We start from the raw sequence: 24,311 nt of genomic DNA, 5'->3' as shown, positions 1-24,311 counted from the left end.
GCCTACCTACCTTTCAAGGCAAATTCAGATAAAAGTATTCCTATAACAATCATATAAGTCAATGAATAGATAGTAGTAATGTTGAACATAAATTGTATAGATTTCAGCAGTATTTTTTTTATAAAATTAGATCCAATTTTATTAAGGATTTCAGATTACATATTTCAGACTTCTAGAGGAGAAGAAGACCATTTGGGGACTGACAGATGTCGTAATAAACACTGACCTCTGAAGCTCCACACAGCGCTCTCCCATACACAACAAGAGCCAGCTCCCTCTTCACTTTGGCAACATCTCCTTCCTACAAGCAGGAAGGGAAGCCTGTGCTAGTCTGAAAGATCACTGAAAAGCAGATCCTATCTTTAGATTATAAACTTTAATGTTCAAGAAAATAGACTGTGTTTAGACAAACTATGGTTACAGAAAATAGCAGAAACCATCTAAGAAAAAGCAACCAAATCATTTTCAAAATAAAGAAAATATAATTGGTTAAGGATTTCCAGTAGTTAAAAATCTCAGGAAGATGTCAGCTATAGAATGAATTCACATTCTAAGAGCTTAATACTAAAATCTCACAAAAAAGAACTATCACCTCCAAAAATTTTTTCCTCAATGTAAATTTTATTAACAGCAGGAACTTTCCCAAGTACAATCCAATTAATATACCCTGTCAAAACATTTCTTCCCCCAAAGTGAACAGTAATTAGCCTGAGGTATTTTAAATGTGGCTCTCAGTGGTCTGAAACTTAAATGCCATCCTCCTCTGCCTCATCACCATCTTAAGATTTATTACAATGCGGTCACTTGAAATATCTGAAGGGGGGTATAAAAAGCTAACCTCAAGAAACCCAAAACCCTTCAGTCTCTTGAAATCACACACTACTTTAATTCATTCCCACTAAAATGGGAGCCACAGGCTCAGATCTAGAAGAGAAGTGTTAAAACTTCATTCTCCAGTTTAATCATCAAAGCTTGGTGTGAATATAATGCTGAATATCACACTCGTGGTATAGAGGCCCAATTTTTTTGAGCATTTTGTACGACTGAGAGTTTGTGTGTGAGATTTACCCCGATATGCCTTAACGGAGCTGAGGTAGTTCAATCAACACTACTACCCATCCTTAGTTATGGACAGTAACCAGCATGGCTCACCCGTCATCCTCCGTACTGAGGACGGACAGAATAAACAGAGTCCAAAGGTATTCAGTTCTAACAAGCGCAATTTCACCTTTCTGTTCAAAACAACTACAGCACATCACTTTTTTAAAAGTACACGTGTATCACCTCCTCCTATGTTGTTCAATGTAGAAAACTAGGCACCCCTGAATTCCAACTAACCCTCTGCAATAGCCTCAGTCAGCACAAACTGAGACAGCATCCCAAGAGAGCTAAAACTGTCACATTTTTATTTTAGACTATAAAAACAAAAATAGGCAAACAACAGAAAAACTCAAAATAGGTTCAAATGATGTACAGTCATCTTTTCCAGGAAAGCAGAAGGTTGGCCTACCACAAAGAAAAGATTTAATTAACGGAGGTTAATTTTCAAAGTACATTAAACACTATCAGTTAACTCCCCAAAATAACCTAGGGTTTGCTCACCTTGCTATAAGCATGAGTTGACTTTTGTTATGTCATCAAAAATAGAAAAATGCCTTAATAATCTCAGTTACTAAGTTTGATCTTACTGGAAATTCTTAACCACAATTTTCCTTCCTCAAATGATGCTGTGTGCATCCCTCTAACAACAGAACGGAAAGCACAGCTAATGCAGGTGGACCTCAACCTGTTCTGCCAGCTAAAAACAACTTTGGTTCTTTAGGAAAGACACAGCTACTCCTCCTGTATGCTCAACAGTTGGTTTTCCAGTAGCTACATGATGAAGATATTCCAGAGGAACCAAACTGCAGCAGTAAATGAACATGCATTAGAGAGGATGTATGCATTAACGTATCTGGCAGAGCTAGAGTTAGGATGCTAGGTAGAACAAATTGGTTTTTAAAACATCAATTTCCTTTCCCTTAAAAACTTACTGATTCTACCAAGAAAATACAAAACCATAAGGCTGTAAGTAAATGGGTCATGTTTAGGCTATTACAGGGAGGCCGTCCTCAAGTCCAGTCACTGCTCACTGCTGTTTGCACTCGGCTGGGTTTTGATCCTTCTTTGGGTCATAGTCTGGATCGTTTTCCTCATCGCCTTCTTCTTCCTCTTCCTCATCCGCTTCTTCACCTTCTTCATCATAATCATCGTCATCGTCCTCAATGGCTTCTCCAGTGAAGTACAACACTGATCTGGGGATTATACGCTCACGTATAAAGTGACCAATTTCAAAGTCTGCAGCCAGTATCGCCTCAGCATCATCATCCAGATCTCCATTCTCGGGAACTTCAGGAGGAGCAAAAAAAATTAAAGAATCATTGGAAATTGTTTTAGTCACAGTACGAACTGTCCCACGTCCCTTGTGTTTCTGCTGCTTCTTAATAGTTTTCAAAGTAACATTCTTTCCTTTTTTCCAATCTATCTGGCACCCTGTACAACCCATAATTTCTGGTCCATCAAAAGAAAAGGGATCAGAATCATCTGGTTCTGACCTCATCCTGTAAGCCTCTGTTAACACTTCATTTGTGAAATATTCATTGGGTTCAAAGTGAAATTCTAAGATAACACTCATAGGCTGGCCAGCATCCGAGAACTTCACTTTAATATTTTTCAAGTGCTCCAGAATAGGTTCATCGTGTTCCTGAACCATATCACTGAGCAAATCCACATTCTTAAAACACTGTCAACCAAAATTCAGGAATACCTTTAGGGTCTTCTTTTTCTTCATCCTTCTTCTCATCTTCTATCTTGGCCTTTTCTTTCAGCTCCTCCGAAACTTCCTCTTCCTCATCTGCTTTCCATTCACATTCTTCTCCTGTAGGTTCATAGATTGCATTAATGATCTCAAATCGCTTATCAAATAAAGGCTGATAGAGAACAGCATACTTCCTCTCAAGATCATGAACTTCCTCATAGAACTTGGCCTCTATCTGTGCACATTTAATTTGAAGGTTCTTGAGAGCATTCACTCATCTTTTGACTACCTTAGGCAAGCTTTCAATGTATCCTGTTGGTGTGTCTACCAGACCATCAAGTCTTTCCTGAAGAGCTGCAAGAATCTGAGGATTCTGCATCATCTGAACAGTTAGCTGACGTGCTTTGATTTTTGTTTCTTCACCCGTTTCTTCTTCTTCTACTTCTTCAACATCTTCCAAATCTTGAACAAGTTCAGACTGTTCTTTGTTGTCAACGTCTGCCATCTTTTAAGAACTCCAAATACAGTTCCAGGAGGCTCCGACGTGGAGCAGGGCGGCCGGAGCTGCACAGGCAGCGACTCAGGGCAACAGCGGCACGGCAGGAGGAGCGGGAGGCAGCACCGCGAACAGATGGCGCTAAAAACAAATATTTTTTGATAACGAGAATTTAGAATGTACTATCATTTCTTTCAGACCCCAAGCTCCCTTTATACATTAATATAATTTCTCCTTTGTTTATCATTAAATGAAATATTTATATATTAATGAAATGGGAATAACCTTTTGAATATCAAATAAAAATTAATAAAATGTAGTAATATTTACCACAATACATAAGCCCTCAGAATAGTTGCAGTAGAAAGGAGAGATAAAGTTGATATAGCTTCCATTAATGAATGAATAAATGAATGAAGTAAAACCCTACTATTTCATTCAAAAGCCTATAGAAGCTATAATTGCAGACCTATGCAGATAGTATGTGTAAGAAACTCAAACACTGAGCTACACAAAAATCACACAAAAACTCTTTGGGGAAACAAAGGTCAAACATAAGACATGAAGCAAATCTACCTCAAACACTGAGTGTTTCTAGCATCCCTTGTCAGAATGACAGACACAACTCAAAAATACTTTTAAATGTCAACATGCCTTGAGGAAAAGGGCTACTTTATGTTCTGGAGTCCAGGTTTGAGAATAAAGTGGATTTTATTGATGGTGGGTACATGTGAGAATACTTAACTTTCAGATCAAGAGAGAACACCAATTCCAGGTGTATTATGATAAAAATGAGGGATACAGAGCATCCATGCCAAGCTTTTTCTGACAAGGGAGAAGTGAGCAGTAACTTATGATTGATGAAATGGGTTGGATGTTCAAGAGGAGGAAAGGAGATAGAAGAAAAATTATGAAGGTAGAGATATCCTAATTTACATTTAGAAAATGACACACATACCCTATAATTACTGATGTGTGTGCAGAGGAGGATGGAAAAAATTTAGGGCAATACATGTGCCAATATGAAAATCTTAGCAACAACTAAAGTGCCCAGCAATCAGAAATTAATTTGCCAAATTACTTATAATAATATATGGCATCAATAGCCATGCTATTCTTTATTATTAAGTAAAGTAAAATATAAAATTAAAATGAAGTAGGTGCTTGAGATATGGCTCAGAAGTGTAAAACAGTTGCTACACCATCACAAGGACCAGAGATCAGATATTAGCACCATGTAACAGGCTGAAAGTTTCACACTGCCTGTAACTATAGCTATGAATAGAATATATAGCTATAGGATCCTGTAACCATTTCTGGCTTCCATGTGCTTATAAATGTGCATACCTTCACATATATACATGTACACACACACACACTCACTCAGACACATGCACAAATACAGTATTAAAAATGTGATTCAAATACAATTAAAGTATTTACCTTATGGTATGTAAACAAAAACATATGTATTGCTATATTCTTACCAATTTCATATACAAAAACCTGATGTGACATTTAGTTAGTGGGATAGAACATACATTATTTATGCAGCTATAAAATATTTTAAGCATATTATTGTATGAATATAGAAGGAGATATAACTTATATTATCAGAACAATAAGGATAACCAGTATGAGATAATAACTACAAAATGTCAATATTAACCTATTTTCCTTCTGATGGGTTCAATGAGTATTAATGTGTCTGAAAAAGATAGGAATTTTGAGGCAAACCATTAAGTGTATGATTACTAGTGAACATTATCCATATTAACAAACATAATTTTGATTTGATTATCATAACAAAGGAAGACACAGTTGTAAACAAAACCATTTTGTGGGTTTCTTTGTCTACTGAGAACACCTGATATTCATCTCATTACTGAAAATTTCTCTGTTAAATATGTGAATAAGGTACTTCAGAGAAGGCTCAGCAGTAAAGAGCACTTTCTGCTCTTTTGGAGAATCCTAATTTAGTTGCTATCATCAGTAGTGTGCAGTTGGCAATAAACTACATCTCTATTTTCAGGGATACAATGCCCTTTTCTGGAATTTCTATACATACATGGCATATATGCACATATACATAAGTGAAAATATTTTAAAATATAAAAAAATCATGTGAACAGTGTATAACTATTATGCTTTAATGATTTATTTGCTTTAAAATTACTCACCAAAAATAGGTAAATTGTTAAAGACTTTGAGTCAACAATGGAGTAGAAAATTTAAGTGTATCCGTCCTCTCCATTCTATAAACAAGTTACACCTCAGATTGTAGAACATAGCATTCCATGGTTATGTTTACATGACACATGGTGTCTGATGTCAAGTCTTGAAATGAAATGAGTCATTCTGCACAGTGAATTTAAGCTTGAATTGTTGGTATTTTAAAAATTCAGACTTACCAACTCAGTGCTTATGATAGCTCTTCTTAGTTGTCAACTTGACATCTGAAATTAACTACATTCCAAAAATGGAGGATGTACCTGTGACACAGATCTTGAGGAACACCATTAATCTGGGCCATACCTTCTGCTGGAGGCCTATATAAAAGGACAGTGGAGGAAGGAAGAGGTCATTCTTGTTTTCATGCTTGGCAGAACATTTATTAGAGTCCACTTCTGAATTCCAGCTTATATAGAAGCCCAGCTGAAACATATATACATGTATATGTTCATTTGATAAGTTCTGTAACTCTAAAGAACCCTAAGATAATATGCTAGTCCAAATAAACACCAGAGAAGTGCCACATGCCAAGCTCTGTATACAGCAATCCTTACAAATTTAGAACCAACTTTGTCAGCTAACTTCATGAGCATCAGCATGAACTTACTGTAGTAGCCATTCATCATTGTTAGTAGGTAAAATACCCAAAGAGTGACAAAATCAGTAAACTTGAAATTCAAGAACTGGTTGAAAGTTGTAAAAACTTTCCAAGTGTTCTGGACATTTTCAGAAACATATTTGGAAGTTAGCAGCAGTTTTCTATGATGTTAGCAATAGATAATGTTGGGGCAGGATCTGGATTTCACACAGGTGTTAGCATATGTGTTAAGGCTCTTTTAATAGTCAAGGTAAATTATTTTTGTCTCTTCTACAGTATTTAATGTAAGTTGCATTGATTGTGTTAGTGTTTTGAAATCTGGCATGTCAGTTATGAAGGTCTATCAACCAGCTTATGTTTGATTGCCCTGAGTATCACAGAACCTTGGTATTCTAAAAAAAGCTTGCAAGTACTAGAAGAAATGAGTCATGCTTTAAGCAGAAGCAAGTGGGTAGTGGGCTCTATTATTGCTGGTGTAACAGCTTTAATAACAATTGCTTTGACAGAAGAAGTTCAGACAGCTACTTTTGTTAAGCATTTAGCAAAATATGTTAATAATGTGTTGAATATACAAGAGAATTTAGATAGGCATTTGGAAGAATGGATTGATGCTCTTTATCCTATTCAAATTATTGGAAATAGGTTCAGAATTTAAGGGTAAGTAGCCATCTTGTCATGCCAAATGCCATTGGATTCATGTTAGTTCTACAATTTATAGTGGTGGTCATTATAATTAGGGAAAAGGTTAAAGACACTTCATGTGTATTTGGCATAATTCTAACCTCTCTGGATGTTTTAACTTTACATAGTGAGCTTATAAATTTTAATAATGCTCCTCTGGTGAGTGTTGATGCAGTAGATACTGCTGATAAAATTACCCATGGCCTGAGGCCAGTATTTCTGTTTTGGTCAAGCTACAAGAATGGCATATATAGCTTGATCATGCTAGCTCTATTTGTCCTGGGAATACTTGTATTCCTGCCTATTATGTTAAAGCTTGTCTTTAACATCAACATGTTGGCAGACAAAGTACATGGCTTGAACCTGAAAATGGACCCCCAGACAGAATTATTAAATTCATAGCCTGGCAAGCCAAGGACGGGTAAGATTTTACACAGAGCTGTATCAACCTAAGACATAAGTGCATTGCTTTTAATAATGCATATTCCATGATGGGTAAGGAAGGCATTCTTGTCAGAATGACCTAAGACAGGCTCAGTCTTCTTATTGAAATGAGAAATGGGGAGAGGTGGAGAGTTTTTGGGGCTGCTTGGCAAGAATCTAACATGGGACAAGGATAAGGAAATGGGCTGGTTGGCAGGAATATGACATTGGCCAAGAACATGGAAGTGGGCTTCAGGAAGGAATCTGACATTAGACTAGAACAAAGAAGTAATTTCAGGCAGGAATCTTAATCTTAGGCTAGAACAAAAAAGTAATTTCAGACATGAATCAACATTTTAGGCTACAACAAGGAAGTAGGCTTCAGACATGGAAATGACTTTGGGCTAGGACAGGGAAGTAGCCTCAGATATTTTGGTCATTCTTATAAGCCCTTCGAAACAGTGAACAGTCAAATAAATTTGTTTATTGTCTTGTTTGTTCTTGAATATTTGTGTTTATTGTCTTGCTTTTTCCTTGACTATATGTATCTATTATATTACTAACTCCTCGACCTAGAACTGACCTTATACTTGCTTGTAATTAAAATGGTATAAAAGCAAAAGGGAGGAAGGGCAATGAAGTAGGGTGTTTCTGGGGAGGAGAAATGGGGAAAGAGGATGACATCTGAAATGTAAATAAATAAAATATTCAATAACAAAAGAAAAAAAGAAATTGAGTCTTTATTAATAGCCAAACATAATTGGCCAATCTTAAGCCACTATTACGTTTTTAGATTTTTATTTTTATTTATATGTCTGAAAGCAATTCTGTTAAGGGGAATTTAGAAACTTTCATAACCTCAGTTTTGTGTGTGGAATTATGTGGACAGGCCCTGTGGTGCTGTCACATTATTGCCATTTTATGTCACAGAGAGTGGAAAAATTTAAACATTATGATATGCTTTCCCAATGATATTGTCTCCTCTTTAGATCTATTGAGAAAGGTTTGCTCATGTGAGTTACAAAAAGCAGTCTTACCACTGATGTCCTGTCTCAAGAAAAAAAAGAAAAGAAACAGAAGAAAAAAAAAACCTTCTCAAGTGCTTCACTTAGCAATAGATATCCATGAGCTTGACATAATCAACATGAAACACTGTAAGGCATGAAAGAATGAGCATATTTGGACTCTCATGCCATTGCCATTCTCTCAGCTGAGTGTAATCGACTAGTCATTGTGGAAATGATTAGCTCATGCATGGGCGCGGGCATAGGTTCTTGAATCTTGTTGGGCTGTTGTGTTTTCCACAGCTCCAAAGAGACTGGAGCACAGGAGTCTTGACTGAGTTTACTCTGTGAGCTATGGGGCCCCACCCAGCAGGAGGAAGGGTTCTCAATCAATCTGAAGTTCCATGGGAGCACAGAGCTCTTGGATTGGGGATCCCCGGGCCAGGAGGAGCCTGGGGACCAACTGATCTCAAGCCCTTGGTCTCTCAGACACTGCTGAGAGGCCACAGAAGAACCGAGACTGGGGCCATGTGGGTGTGCAACTGGCTAGCCCACAGCTGGGAGAGAAACGAGGGGTGAGGAGAGAAGAAAGAAGCCCTGGCAGTGCCTCTTGGGAGAGACTTGGTTACTGTGCTCACTTAGCAGACTTGGCAGTCTGGCTAGCTTGCTTGAAGATGTGGGTCCCCGTGGCTGGAAAGCAGAAAGGTCCTCTAGGTGGGAAGTTGGGTGTGGCGGCTCAACATTAAAGACCTTCTCCACCTTTTCCCACAGCAGGCCCCAAACACACGAGAAGTCCATGGATTTAAGAGATTTATTTTCATGGCGGATATAGATGGATCTTGCAGTACCCTCGTGAAACTCAGGGCAGACCTGAGTTAAATAGGGAGGGAGAAGGGGGAAGGGTCTGGTGAAGAATGCTTAATTGGCTCCACCCTCTGGCCTTCAGGCATCTCATTAGTATGTAAATCCTTGTAGGGCCTGAGGCCTGTAGTCATGCCCTCTACCTGTGCTCTTTGGGAGGGGCTGCAATAGCCTATGTGACTCAACAGTGTAGGTCAAATGGAGATCTTAGACCATGTGTTAGGAGCCTGGATTCTGGGAACATGGTGGATGGATGCCCGTCCGTTGCAGGGTCTCTGGGCTACTTCCAGCCAGTGCTCTACTAAAAACCAAAACCTCTTTCACAGCCCAACAAGTCATGACTTTGAACAAAGAATTTTGTGATTCAAATCAGAAAAAAATAAAATCCTGAATCATCATAAATACAAAAGTAACTTGGACTTTGAGGGCAATGAGAATTAGAAAAATATCAGCTCAAATCAAGGGAGAATATTAGTGCTGAATCATCAGTCAGAGCTATTGCTTATTCCAGAACAGATTTTGTTCCTGTTGTAGAAGAATCCAGAGCCTTCTTCTGCCTCATGCATAGTTTAAACCTTCCTGCATCCATTTTGATTTTTCTGTGTGTCTACCTTCATTATTTTCCCAAAAGTTGTCATCAGAACATCTCAAGAGCAATTCTGTGACATTCTGGGAAGGTTATAGAAGTGGATGAAAGGGATAGAATTAGGAATTATCTGCCATTAATAGACAGAAATACTTTTAGTGAATAGTAACACAGTTATCTTAACAATCAAATCAGTTTGGCCATTCCTGGTTTCTTTTCACATCAAATCAAGTGTCTGTATCTACTTCATAAATGGACTTTGGCCAGAACTAATAGACTGGTAGATTATTTAAAAAACTAATCAAGGAAGTTTCTTTGGGGATAAAAATCTATAGCTTTCTGAAAGAGAGTGATTACCTTCAAATGACTTCTGGCTTAAAAGCCTAGAGGCTGCAGATTAGACATAGTGCAGGAAGCAGGAATAAACAGGAGGGATAGAAGACAAAAAATAATGAGGAGAAATAATGGAAAACAAGCATTGATATTTAGTCACATTAGTTTTAGTCTTGGTTATTTTGTTGATTTTTAAACATTTTTATTTAATCTTTCTTTTTCTTTTAACACTCCAGATTTTATCCCCCTCTGGCTATTTATTTGGATTTATTTGGTTCACCCTCTGACTATTCCCTATTCCATACCTCCTCCTTACCCTCTGTCTCCATGAAGATGTACCCACCCCACCAGACCTCTCCACTCCCTATGGCCTCCATTCTCTTGAGGTTTAGGTACTGCTTCTCTGATTGAACCCAGACCTGGAAGTCCTCTGCTGTATATGTGTTGGGGGCCTCATCTCAGGTGGTGTATGCTGCCTGGTTAATGGTCAAGTGTCTGAAAGATCTTGGGGTCCAGGTTAACTGAGACTGTTGATCTTCCTACAGGGTTGCCTTCTTTACCTTCTAGCTTTCCCCTAATTCAACCACAGGGATCAGCAGCGTCTGTTCATTGGTTGGATGTAAATATCTGCATCTCACTCTTTCAGTTTCAGGTTCCCTGTTTCCATTCTTTCTGAACATGTGGCCATTAAAATTTTTATATTTTTACTATTTTAAACATATATATATATAGTCTGCATGCAAGTATGTGCACATGAGAGCTGGTGCACAGAGGCAAAATTTTCAGGAACCGGAGTTACAGATCTTTATAAGCTAACATGGGCACTGAGAACCTAACTTAAGTTTTTAGCAAAGGCAGAAAGAGCAAAGAACACTCTTAACTGCTGATTTATCTACCCAGCCCCATATTGGGCCCCTTTTTGGCTCTACACAATGTGGAGACCAAGTTCCTACAGGCAATTAGCCTGAATAGTCCTGTTTAGCTGAAAATCCTCAAGCCAGAAGACCATCTCAGCAATCTGCTTCACACCTGTATGTTTAGCTCCTTGCTATTATTACTAGAAAGTACTGAATGACAGGAGAGACTTTCAAGACCAATATACACATATTATTTTAATATACAGACCAGAAAACTTCCATCTTGGTTTTGTTTGTCTTTCAGAAACCAAGCCACGATGAATAATTCATTATTCAACCATTCCACAGAATATAAAAGTTTAAACCAAAACAATGTGAACAATCCAACATGGTATCAAGGTATGCACCTTGTGAAAACATTGCAATTATCCACCCTCCCTATTTTAATTCTGAAAAATTAATTCTTTGTGGTGCTTTGTCCTCAATATATGAGATTAGTAAAGGTCCTGCTTAATACCCCCACACAACCTCTTGGGGCTTCCTTTTCCTTCAAAATATGAATCTCACAAGACTGTCTTGCTGGCTCTCTAGTAGGTGACAATGTTTTTCATTTAAAAATGTTTTTCCAACTATTCCAGATCTTCTCAGAAAGAAGGTCAATTCAAAACAATGTGTTGGAACAGTTTATTTATAGACCCCATCCTTTCCATCCTTTGCCTGGATTTGTAAGGTAGATTTGTTGTTGGTTTTTTTTTCTTCCTTTAAAAATAGAGAAATAGTGCTGAGAAGCAGGGGTGTAGTTTACTGGGGGAGTACTTTTCTAACTTGTCTGAGGCCTGAAGTTATACTATTAGAAAAACATATACACACACACATACCACATTCATGTCCAAGCACACATATACATGCATGTACATACAATACACACATGCATGCATGTACACACACATACACAATACAGATATAGAACAAACACATGTATGTATGTATATGAATACACACACATTCGTATACAGAAGACCTAACATTTTGCCAATAAGTCCATAACATTTTCTAATTTCCAAATGTTCACAAACTTATCTTGGGCCATCTATGTGATAAGTTCATATATACTATTCATTTTTATTTTAAGTAAATACTTTTTGTGTGCTTATATATATGTATTTATATGTATATCATAGTATATGTACACATGTGTGTATGCTTTTGCAGGCAGAACTTGATATCCAGGTATCTTCTCCAGTCATCTTTATTTTATTTATGGACTAGAGCCTCTAACTAAATCTAGAGCTCATCAATTTCACTAATATGACTGGCAACTTCAGTCCAGGAATTCCTCTATTTCTACCTACCCAGTGTCAGAACTGTAGATCCATACATATCTCTGTGCCTAGCTCCTTTTTGTTTTATTTTGGGGGGGGGTGGGGTGGGGGGAGGGAATCAAACTCAAGTCCTCATGCTTAGGCAGCAAGCAGTTTACTGATTGAGATATATCCCTAGCTCCTCAAACAGGTACATTTTATAGGTGTATATGTCTTTCAGTGGTTTGCAGATTATGTTAAGAGTTGAACGCTAGACTCTGAATCAAGGTCTCACAAGTGTTGTATATCCTTCAGTGGTTTGTAGATTATGGTAGAAGTTCAACACTAGACTCTGCATCAAGGTCTGACAGGTATGAAATGCATCATTCAGTGATTATGATCTGATGATAACATTTTATAATATCCTGAGCCTTTGAATATCTACTATGAGGAAAAGCAATAAATTCTGGTTATAGGTGAGGTCACTGCACTATACTATTTATATGCATCATTGAAATTGCAGGCATGAGCCAAAATTTGAGTACGTGAAACCAAGAGATTGATAATATGTTTTTTTTTTAATGTACGTCATGTCTATGGTTACTCTTCTGTACTCCCCCCATTTGGTGAATACATTATTTATTTTGAATATATAATTCCCTGCCATTGGTTCCAGTAGCAATGATAAAACTAGTTCTAAATTTGTGTATTAGTTAAAAGGTGAATCAAATATCAAAGTCTGGCTAAGAAAAGCACAAAGCCCTTAGTGCATATGGAATAATATAACCACTGTACGGAGCTTCATGTTCTGTGATTCTAAGATATGAAGAATAATGTAATAGTCACTCTTCTCATTGCTTGGGGAAAAGAATTGACAGAGCAACTCACAGGAGAAAAGATGTGGTTTTACTCGTAGTTTAATGGGTAGAATTCGTCTCTGTCCACATTGGTAGATACTTGTGGTAGAGTTTTTTCACATCTCTAGGAACCAGGAAACAGGAAAATTGGCCACAAGTGGTGCCAAGTTATAATGCCCAAGGCTCACACTAGTAGCCTACAACTGCCAGGTATGTCTCATGACTCAAAGATTTGACAGCCTCTTAAAATTGTACTAACAACTATGCACCAAATGCTCAATTATATGAACCTGTGAGGGGACACTTTACATTCAAAGCATAGCATCGAAGTTTGACTGTTATGTGCAATCAAAAACATAGTCTTCATGTTTGGACGAAAAAAGATATTCCCAGGCTACATTTAAGCTACATTTGGCAGGGAGAAAAACATTTGCATATGTACACATCTTCATGGCTTTCTTTTTTACTTGAACTTAGTTAAATTTATATTGTTCATATCAAAAACAGACTTGAATAATATGTCAATAAGCATTTTATGATTGCTATAAAGGAAAAGACTTTAAGCAGATAAAAAGAATAAGATTTCAAAGAAAAAGACACAGAAATGATGCACTAGCATCTGCAAGTGAATTTGTGCTTTCAAGGGTTTTATTAAACCCTTAATTAGAAACTAGCATTTTGTGAGAATTAAATCAACATATAAGGTATAAGGTATACAAATTAAACATAAGAATTCATATAAACTTTCGAGGATAAAATCCATTCTGATGTGCAGCCTTCTAAATTATGGAAAAAGGATGATGGCCACAGCTGTGCTAGACCTGGAATGGTAAAGGGTCGGTTGAAATGCTATACCAAAGAGCATGATGGTGTTACTTTTTGTGGATTGATTACTTGATCCAAGGAAGCAAACTCAAGTTCTTTGGTCTAAGCACCATGGAGCACTCACTTCTTGCCCCACTTTTCTCCCAGGCTTTCCATTTCCAAATCTGCAAGATGCAGAAGCTCTGAACAGATGTGTTAGTCTACCTCATTTCAAGTCTGCTGAGGCCAAATACTCAGGGGAGATGAATAAGATTGAATGAGCCAGTTTTCAAGAATCTAAAAGCTTTGTACTTTAATTATAAAATTTCAGGTTAAATAAGCTAACAAAAAGGAGGACAGGAAATTAAGACAGAGTTAGACTAGGAACCCAGGGACTTCTGCTGCCACTGAACAGATGCTGTGACTCCTGACATGTTTCCTTGAAGAGATGGCTGCATGTGTATTAAAGTTGAATTTCCCGAATAAGCTTTGGAATTCTTTCATATGGGCTTGTTTTTAGATATGCTATGTTATATAAATTGTATGCTGGAAAAACAAATTAGTTACTTCTGTTTCATAATGCAAAGGTACAAATGGTATGGATCACACAGATAACATGAGAAGATTATTTATTTCTATCTATGTAAATAATTGCCATGACATTCTACAAAGAACATTGACTATTTGTTAAGACCTAACAGTACACCCACTTTAGACTTCCTCAAAAACCTCTGTGCTCTTAGAAATCACTGCTGTGGCTGTACCAGGTGCCTATAACATCATGGCTGACCCACAGGAACCTTTTAATGGTGATGTTGGCCCTTTGATTTATAGTCAACCTTTCTTTAAATCTTACAAGTAGTAATAAATACATCTGCTTATTTCTAAAACTGCTTCACGAGACACTTATTTTCACCTGCTATTTATTCTAGAATGATTTTGTTTTGTTTTCTATTAAATTCTTTCTATTCACAAAATAGAATCTAGAAACCTTGTTATGATATTTTGAGTTTCTTTTGGCAGCTGAGTTTATTGACCAACAGTGACAACAAAGTGTTTGTGCAGAAGGAACTTATATAAAACCAAGAATATAAAATCAAAGTGTCTGCTTAGGAAAGAAATGTTAACAAAACAGTATTCTAAATAACATACTCAAGTAAAAGCAGCGGCAAGCTGGTGGTCAAAGGAAGCCTGGAATCCACATTAATCACCATTCTATTTGAACCTTCCAGGGTCATGTCAGCCTGCCAAGTCAATATGTTCTAAATAAATGACATCTCTGCCAGGGAGCCTAGGAGACCAGATTATATCAGTGTCCACACTGGAATAAAGAACACCCACGGTTCCCAGATGGGGCTCTTTCTTCCCTCATTTTAGAGAACTCTTTCAATTACATCTGCTGCAGAGAATTAATGATCTAAGTTTGTAGAGGCATTTTCCATGGAAACTTAAAATTACTTGCAAAAGGATAGAATCCAAGGAAAACTTACGTTTACTAACAGAGATTCTTACAAGGTACAATCCTGAACCTCATAGAAACAGTGTATCCAGCTTACATGAGGAATGTATGATAAGGAAGGTAGTGTTAAGTACACTTAGGAAATAGGTCAGTTATAGCACATCTGAGAAGTCAAATTTGGCCCTGTAGAATATTAACTAGTTCTTAAATCCATCTAATCAATTTTTTTTAATTTATTTTATTGGATGTTTCATTTACATTTCATATGTTGTCCCCTTACCCCATCCCCCACCCACCCAGGAACCCCCTATCCCCTCACCCCTCCTCCTTCTTCTCTGTGGATGTAACCTCTATCTACCCCCCCACTCCCACCTCCCCACCCTCAGAATTCCCACCCCCTGGGGCATCCAGCCTTCATGAGGTCAAGGTTCTCTTCTTCCATCTATGCTCAGCAGGGCCCTCCATTCTTACATATTCAGCTAAAGCCCTGGATCCCTCCCTAAGTGCTCTCAGGCTGGTAGTTTAGACCCTGGGAGCTGTGGTTGGTTGGTATTGTTGCTCTCCTCATGTGCCACAAATCCTTTCAGCTCCTTCAGTCTTCACTCTAAATCCTCCATTGGGGACCCCATGATCAGTTCAATGGCTAGTTGTGAGCATCTGCCTCTGAATATGTCAGACTCTTGAAGACTTCTGAGGAGACATCCATATCAGGCTCTTATCGGCATGCAATTCCTGAATCTACCTTTGGGATGCTGCACATGGGATAGATACTCAGGTGGAGTGGTCTTCAGACGGCCCCTCCTTCAGTTTCTGTCCCTCACTTTGTCTCCATATTTGCTCCCTTGAGTATTTTGTTGCTACTTCTAAGAAGGACCGAATGTCCCCCACTTGGTCTTCCTTCTTTATGAACTTCATGTGGCCTGTGAGTTGCATCTTGGGCATTTCAAGGTTCTGGGCTAATATACAATAATCAGTGAGTGAATACCATGTGTGTTCTTTTGTCATTGGCTTACCTCACTCAGGATGATAATTTCTAATTCCATCCATTTACCTAGGAACCTCTCGAATTCATTGTTTTTAATAGCTGAGTAATACTCCATTGTGTAAATATACCACATTTTTTGAATCCATTCCTCAGTTGAAGAACATCTGGGTTCTTTCCAGCTCCTGGCTATTATAAATAAGGCTGCTATGAACATAGTTGAGCATATGTCCTTGTTATATGTTCGAGCATCTTCTGGATATATGCCTAGGAGTGGTATAGCTGGATCCTCAGGTAATGCTATGTCCAATTTTCTGAGGAACCGCCACACTGATTTCCAAAGTGGTTGCACCATCTTGCAGTCCCACCAACAATGGAGGAGTGTTCCTCTTTCTCCACACCCTCGCCAGCATCTACTATCACCTGAGTTTTTAATCTTAGCCATTCTGACTGGTGTGAGATGGAATCTCAGGGTTATTTTGATTTGCATTTCCCTGACGACTAAGGATGCTGAACATTTCTTTAGGTGCTTCTCGACCATTCGAGTTTCTTCCATTGAAAATTCTTTGTTAAGCACTATACCCCATTTTTTAATAGGGTAATTTGGTTGTCTGGAGTCTAATTTCTTGAGTTCTTTATATATATTGGATATTAGCCCTCTATCAGATGAAGGATTGGTAAAGATCTTTTCCAAATTTGTTGGCTGTCGTTTTGTCCTATTGACAGTGTTTTAGCTTTAAAAAAATCGCAGTTGTTTTTAGAGGCAAAGACTCATTTAACAGTTCAGTTTGGCCTATAAATCAAAAATCTCCTGGCTCAGCCACCCAAGTTCTTAGAGGCAGGAGACTCCTAATAAATAGTAAATTACAGAGAATCATACATTCTCCTAAAAAATTATTAGTTCTGTGATTCTGTTAAATGTGGCATTGAAATGATAGTGATTTCCCTGATGACTAAGGACATTGAACATTTCATTAAGTGCTTCTTGGCCATTGGATATTCCTCTGTTGAGAACTCTCTGTTTAGCTCTGTGCTCCAATTTTAAATTGAGTTATTTGATTTTTTGGTGTCTAACTTCTTGAGTTCTTTATATATTTTGGATATTAGCCCTTTATCAGATGTAAGGTTAGTGAAGATCTTTTCCCGATATGTAGGTTGCCGCTTTGTCTTATTGACAGTGTCCTTTGTCTTACAGAAACTTAGTTTTATGAAATCTCATTTGTCAATTGTTGATCTTAGAACCTGATCTATCATTGTTCTGGTCAGGAAATTTTCTCCATGCCAATGTGTTTGAGAATATTTCCCACTTTCTCTTCTGTTAGATTCACTGTATCTGATTTTATGTTGAAGTCCTTGATCCTCTTTAACTTGAGCTTTGAACAAGAAGAGAAAGCAATCAGAACAGCTAAGATAAAAAGCTCAAGTAAAAGCACATGATGGCAAGGATGTAAAGAAAGAGAAATACTACTCCATTGCTGGTGGTATTTCAAACTGTTACAACTACTCTTGAAATCAATCTGGAAGTTGCTCAGGAAATTGGAAATAGGTCTACCTAAAAACCCAACTATACTGCTTCTGTGCATATAGCCCAAAGATGGTCCACTATACCACAAGTACTCATGTACTACTATGTTCATACCAGCCTTATTCATAATAGCCAGAAACTGCAAACAATCCAAGTTGTCCCTCAACAGAAGAATGAATACAGATAATATGGTTAATTTACACAATGGAATACTACTTAGTCATTAAAATGAGGACATCATGAATTTTGCAAGCAAATGGGTGGATCTAAAAAATATCATTCTGAGTGAAGTGACCCAGACCCAAAAGGACATGCATGGTATGTATTCACTTAACAATGGATATTAGTCAAAAAGTGTAGAATACCCATAATATAACCTACAGACTGTAAGAAGTTTAACAAGAAGGAAGACCCAAGTGAGGATGCATTAATCTCACTTGGAAGGGGGAACAAAATAATCACAGGAGGTAGAGGGAGGGATGAACCTCGGTGAGAGAGGGTAGGAGGAGAGGAAAAAGGGGAAGGATCAGGTATTGGTGGGGGAGGGGGGATAGAGAGAAGCCCAGAGGGCCAGAAGAATGAATGGAAATATTCAACTTCAGGGTGTGGGGAATAGAGTGTGGGAATCTGGGTGCAGGGAGACTTCTAGAAAGTCCCAGAGACCTGGAAAGTGAGAGGCACCCAGAACTCAATGGGAATGACCTTAGTTGAAATGCCCAAATGTTAGGAGATGGAACCTGAAGAAACTACCTCCAGTAGATACACAAGACACCCAGTGAAGGGGTGGAGTTACCAACTCACCTTCAAAATTTTGACCCAGAATTGTTCCTGTCCAAAAGAAATGCAGGAGAGACTAAAGGAAAGGTCATCCAGTGACCACCCCAGCTTGGGATCCATCCCATTGGCATGCAGCAAACCATGACACTATTATTGATGCCATGTTGTGCTTGCAGACAGGAAACAGATGAAGATACTTACAGCCAACCATTGGACTGAGGTTGGGGACCCCTATGAAAGAATTAAGGGAAGGATTGAAGGAGCTGAAGGGGATTGAAATCTCATAGGAAGACCAACAGTATCAACTAACCCAGATCCCTGGAAGCTCCCAGAGACTAAGCTGTCAACCAAAGAGCATACATGGGCTGGTTTGTAGCCCCTGGCTCATGTAGCAGAGGACTGCCTTATCTGGAATCATTGGGAGAGGATGTGCCCAATCCTGTAGAGACTTGATGTTCCTGGAAAGAGGGATACAGGTGGTGGTGGTGGGTGAGGGGATGGGGGGAGCATCCCCTCTGGGGCAAAGAGGAACTGTGATAAGATGAACTTTGGAAGGTGGACCAGGAATGGGGAAGAAGTTGCATTCAACACCTTCGTACCTTATTTCTGAGCTTGAGTCCTGTTTCCTGACAATACTAAGCAAATAGGCAGGAAATGATTTTGTTATAACCAAAACAGTGCTCTTTTTGCCAATGTGTAATAATGCCAGCTCTTTAAAACAATCACTGATGTTTCTCGCCTATAATATTTATAGTTTCTTGAGAATAACTGAGGTATCTAAATTTATGATATTTGAAGTACACAGGAAATGGATAGAGACTGAGGAGATAGCTCAGTTGGTAACATGCTATTCAAAGGTGATTACCTGAATCCAATCAACTCACAGAAGTCACATTAAAATCAAACAAACAACAATGACAAAAACAAGAACAAAAACAAAATAAAATAAAACCAACAGCAAAAACATAAAACAAAACAATGACAACAAAACAACAAACAAACAAACAAACAAACAAAAAGCAAAGCAAAGATGAACATTCCTGATCTGGAATCACCTTGGCCTGTTCAACAGCCAAGTTGGTGATCTTCAGGTTCAGTCAGAAGATTCTGCCTCAAAATCTGATGTGTAGAACAACCTAGGAAGACACCCCATATCAATCTCTGGCTTCCACATGCATGAAAGGAAAAGGACATCATGTACTCCTCCTACCATCTACATAACCTCACACACCCCACACACCCCACACCACATCACACCATGCCACGCCACGCCTCGCCTTGCCACATCACATCACATCATCTTATGACATTCTCAGTTACATATGCTCATCTCCTAATACTTGTCCTCCAGCACATGGCTGGACTTGGTACTACAGTTTTCCTGCGTTGCCTTGTCTAGCCTTAATGGAAGAGGAGTTACCGAGTCTTACTGCAACTTGATATTCCATGGCTGGTTCATATCCGTAGAAGCTGGCTCTTTCTGAAGAAAGAAAAAGGAAGAGTGGATAGATAGGTAGATGGGGTGTCGAGTGAAGAGAACTTGGAGGAGAGGAGAAAGAGGAAACTGTAGCCAGGATGTAAAGCAAAGAAAGGAAGAAAGAAAAAGAAAGAAAGAATGAAAGTAAGCGAAGAAACAAACAAACAAATATGTCATGACATCTCTTCCTATAGTTTCATTTGAATTGGAACATTATAACTTCTGATAGTCCCAAAACTTCCCAAGTGCCCATGGACCAACCAGGCTCTGCCTTTTTAAATTTTTCCTTTAAATCTTATGAAGTCATGACTTGCACATAAAAAAAAAAACAGAGACCCATTTGTATGCAGAGATTGGTTGACAGTAGGTCTTATGGAGATGATCAATTTAGAGATTTGTCTCATATTATCAACCTGACTCTAGAACCTCATGGGGATTAAACATGATAACAGACCTGAACTGCTTTTCATCATATTTAAAAATACTTAGTAAGCTTTGTTCTCATGTTTTTGAAAGTAGTACATAAAGACATTATTTCTTCCTATATAAAACTTCATTTTTGGTAGCCAATGACACAGCAAAAAGCAACTGAGGGCTAAAATGCTAATGAGTTGGAATGCTGAATATGTATAAAATGGCTTTATTTAAAAATATACATTCATCATTTTCCTAAATGAAACAAGATTTGATATCCCAAAAGCAGCTTACCTATCTCATTCTAAAGGTCTCTGTGTGAGATTGTATATTTGAAATATTTATATGGTATAGAAACAATCAGAAGGCCCTGAATCTGTGACCTGCTTATAATCAAGAAGTAAGTACTACAGAATTGAAATGACAATGGCCATTAATTAGAAATATCAATTCTTAAAAACTCAGATGTTAAAAACATAAAGGTAGAAACCTATATTGTATAGCTGGGTGGCTGATATGTAGAGAATCTGAGTCTAGGTGAGTATCCAGTGTGAGTGTACTGAAACAGAAAAAAGGCTTTTAGCAGTAATACAGAACATATAGCCTTATTTTTTCACACTGTGCCTTTGAAAATGCCACACTAATCTGAGGAATTGTAGTAGGAAGAATGATTCGATATACTTCATAGCTGATTTTCACGGTCTTTGTTATTATGATAGCAATCAAAAGTGAAAGGGGAGAAAGTGTTGTAAATAATTGGTCACAGGCTATCAGGGATGAGCAAGAAGAGCAAGCCAGTAGTCCAAGAGGGTCTGAGGAAACAGACAATGATAGTGAGGTAATGCGGTGTCAGCAGGACCAGAGAAGGAATTGACATAGGAGGTGAAGCCAATGGACAGATTCTTAATTGACTTAGCAGAAAGTCAGCCTAAGACTGAGAGTGCAGTCATTCACATGAATTGACTACAGGCTCACACCCTGGAGGAGGAGATACAAGCTGCAACCAAACATTCTGGAAGGAGCTTATCACCACAAAAGCTCATCACTGAGATTTTGAAATTATTTAGATTTTAAGTAGGGGAATTACTATGAAACAATGAACATTAAAAAATAATAAAAACTAAATTCATAGATATGAAAGTCGATCAACTTTATGAATTCAAAAATGCACTTATAAGAAAAGTATAATTTTTCTCAGTTCCCTTACATATTTTTATGTGTATTCATTCATCATTAGGACTGAATCAGAACCTGTAGATGCTATTCTTGAAAAAAGATGCTCTACAGAGGTAAGGATTGTTCATTAAATGTAATTAATTAACAAAAAAAACCTCAAACACTTTTAACCTGGCAGCTATGTGCATGATAAGGAAGACAGAGTCCTTAAGCTATGTGCAGAGGCAAAATTTGACCTGTGTGACTACACAATCATGGAAAATTCCCAAGTAGGTGGGGCATGGTCACCCTCTGTTACCACCAAAGCACTGTTCTTTTCTAAAGTTTATTAAGACCTGTGTAAACTGTTGAAGCAGCACTAAAAAATGATAGGGTTAGTCTTTTTTAATTCCCAAAGATACTGAGAAAAACCTCAGCAAAACTATGAGAAATCTATTATGAGATTTTTAAGAATGTAGGGAAAAAAAAACAGTTTTTTTGGAGTACAAGCCCAAGGAAAGTGCTTGAATCTATTAAGTTGATTAAATGAAGGGAAATACTTAAAAAAATTAGTCCTTGAAGGGATTAAATATTGGGAATTAAGGTTCATAAAATGAATTTTAATCCTCAAGCATGCACATAGTAATGACAAAATTAACAAAAAATAATCCATTACACTGACGTGTCTACTTTCCCAACTGGGAAGCTAGTCAGCTGAATAGAAAAGGGCCTAATTGGAGAATGACAAATTTTTACTGTCTACTGGCTAACTTCTAAATTTCATCATTATTCAATCAGACAAAGTGGGTATTTATTTTTAAGCTTTAAAAAAGTATAAGATGGGTGAAATGACATACACACAAATACTTTATAATTATAATTTTCAAATCCATAATAAGAACATATCTTAGATATCAAATTATGGAAATGCTGAAACCCAAACCTTCAGGGAGTACATTAGAGGCATGGAGAAATTAACACAGAAATGCATATTTTTCATCCATGTTATGATATACAGATAAAGGTAAGTAAAACAAAATAGATTTCAACCATCTTTAAAGAAGGCATGCAAATATAGACTTATTTGGTAAATGTAGGAAAGAAAGGAAATCACAGTTATTAACATAGACATAAGCTAAATTGCAAAGAAAAAAGTTAATTCCAAATTTGAAATGTACACATCTACTTTATGAGATGCTAATGTAATTGTAACAAAAATATAAAGCAGAGAAAATCCCAAACTGTATCAGCAACGGCTATGGTGTGAATTTTTGTTCTTGCTGACATACTGACGGAAATATTCCCCATTCTGACATAGAAAGAAGTAGAAGCAGGCTTAGAGCAATACCTTGATCAGAGAAGTGCTTCTTTTGCCAGAATCAGGCCCATAATTTGATGCCTAGAGCCCTTCTGAAGAGCTGATCATGGCAGCCTACACTTGTAATCCAAACCTAAGGAAGGTGGAGATTATGAAGCTTGCTGATCAGCCAGTGAAGCCTAATTTGTAAGATCAGGACATCAAAAGACCATGTCTTAAGATATGGGCACACACATGAACACACATGCACACACATGCACACACACACACACACACACACATACACCACAGAGAGAGGGAACACTAACCCAAATATCTGGTTGTAGTTTCTTTTATTATTCCTGTGGCTCAGATGTAGATGAGTAACTGTTAACTGATAATCACTGTGGCCATGTCTCATTTGCTTCTTTTTCTCTCTCTCAGCAATATCACCCTGTTTCACTTTAGGACTAAACCAGGGAGTTACTGTGATCAGATATAGGCTCTCAGCCTCCAACTACAACTGTGAACCAACATATATCTTTATTGTATTGTAACATATATGGTATGTTTTCTCCCTTCTGAGGAGTGCCGGGCAGAAACCCTCAGTCTTAGGACGTCTTTGAGGAACCTGAGATTTTGTTTTCTAGGTAGAATCATCATAGATGATTCCTGGGATGGACTTTGACAAGACATTTCTTTTATGACAAAGAATCCAAAACCATACAATGGAAAACTTAAAGGATCTTCAATAAATGGTGCTGGTCTAATTGGATATCTGCATGTAGAAAAATGCAAAGAGAGCCGTATTTATCACCCTGCACAAAATTTAAGTCCAAATAAATCAAGGACCTCAACATAAAACCAGATACACTAAACATAATAGAACAGAAAGAGAGAAACAGCCTTAAACACATTGGTACAAGTGACAGTTTTCTGAACAGAACACCAATGTCTCAGGCCATCAAATCAACAATTGATTAATTGGACCTCATGAAACTGAAAAGCTTCTATAAGGCAAAGGACACTGTCAATTGGACAAATGGCAGCTTACAGATTACAAAAAGATCTTCATCAATCCTATATCCAAAAGACGGCTAATATCCAAAGTATATAAAGAACTCAAGAAGTTAAACTCCAACAAACCAAATAACCCAATTAAAAAATAGGACACAGAACTAAACAGAGAATACTTAACAGAGGAATCTCGAATGGTCAAGAAGCACTTTAAGAGAGGCTCAATATCTTTACTTATCAGGGAATTGTAAATTAAAACAACTCTGAGTTTCTACCTCATGCCAATCAGAATGGCTAAGGTAAAAAATGTCAAGGGAGGGCACATGCTGATGAGGATATGGAAAAAGAGGTACACTCCTTTATTGCTGGTGAGATTGC

General features: G+C 37.7%; 1 pseudogene; it reads right to left on the bottom strand.

Annotated features, from left to right (window-relative positions):
- Window positions 1-2,060: 2,060 nt before the first annotated feature.
- LOC114629553 lies at window positions 2,061-3,331 on the bottom strand (annotated as a pseudogene).
- Between the last annotated feature and the right edge of the window lie 20,980 nt (window positions 3,332-24,311).

This window comes from Grammomys surdaster, unplaced genomic scaffold (assembly GCF_004785775.1).
Source record: "Grammomys surdaster isolate TR1022 unplaced genomic scaffold, NIH_TR_1.0 311, whole genome shotgun sequence".
In the NCBI taxonomy this organism is placed as follows: domain Eukaryota; kingdom Metazoa; phylum Chordata; class Mammalia; order Rodentia; family Muridae; genus Grammomys; species Grammomys surdaster.
The sequence above is the reverse complement of the archived record's forward strand: the minus strand, read 5'-3'. Positions and strand labels throughout refer to the sequence as shown.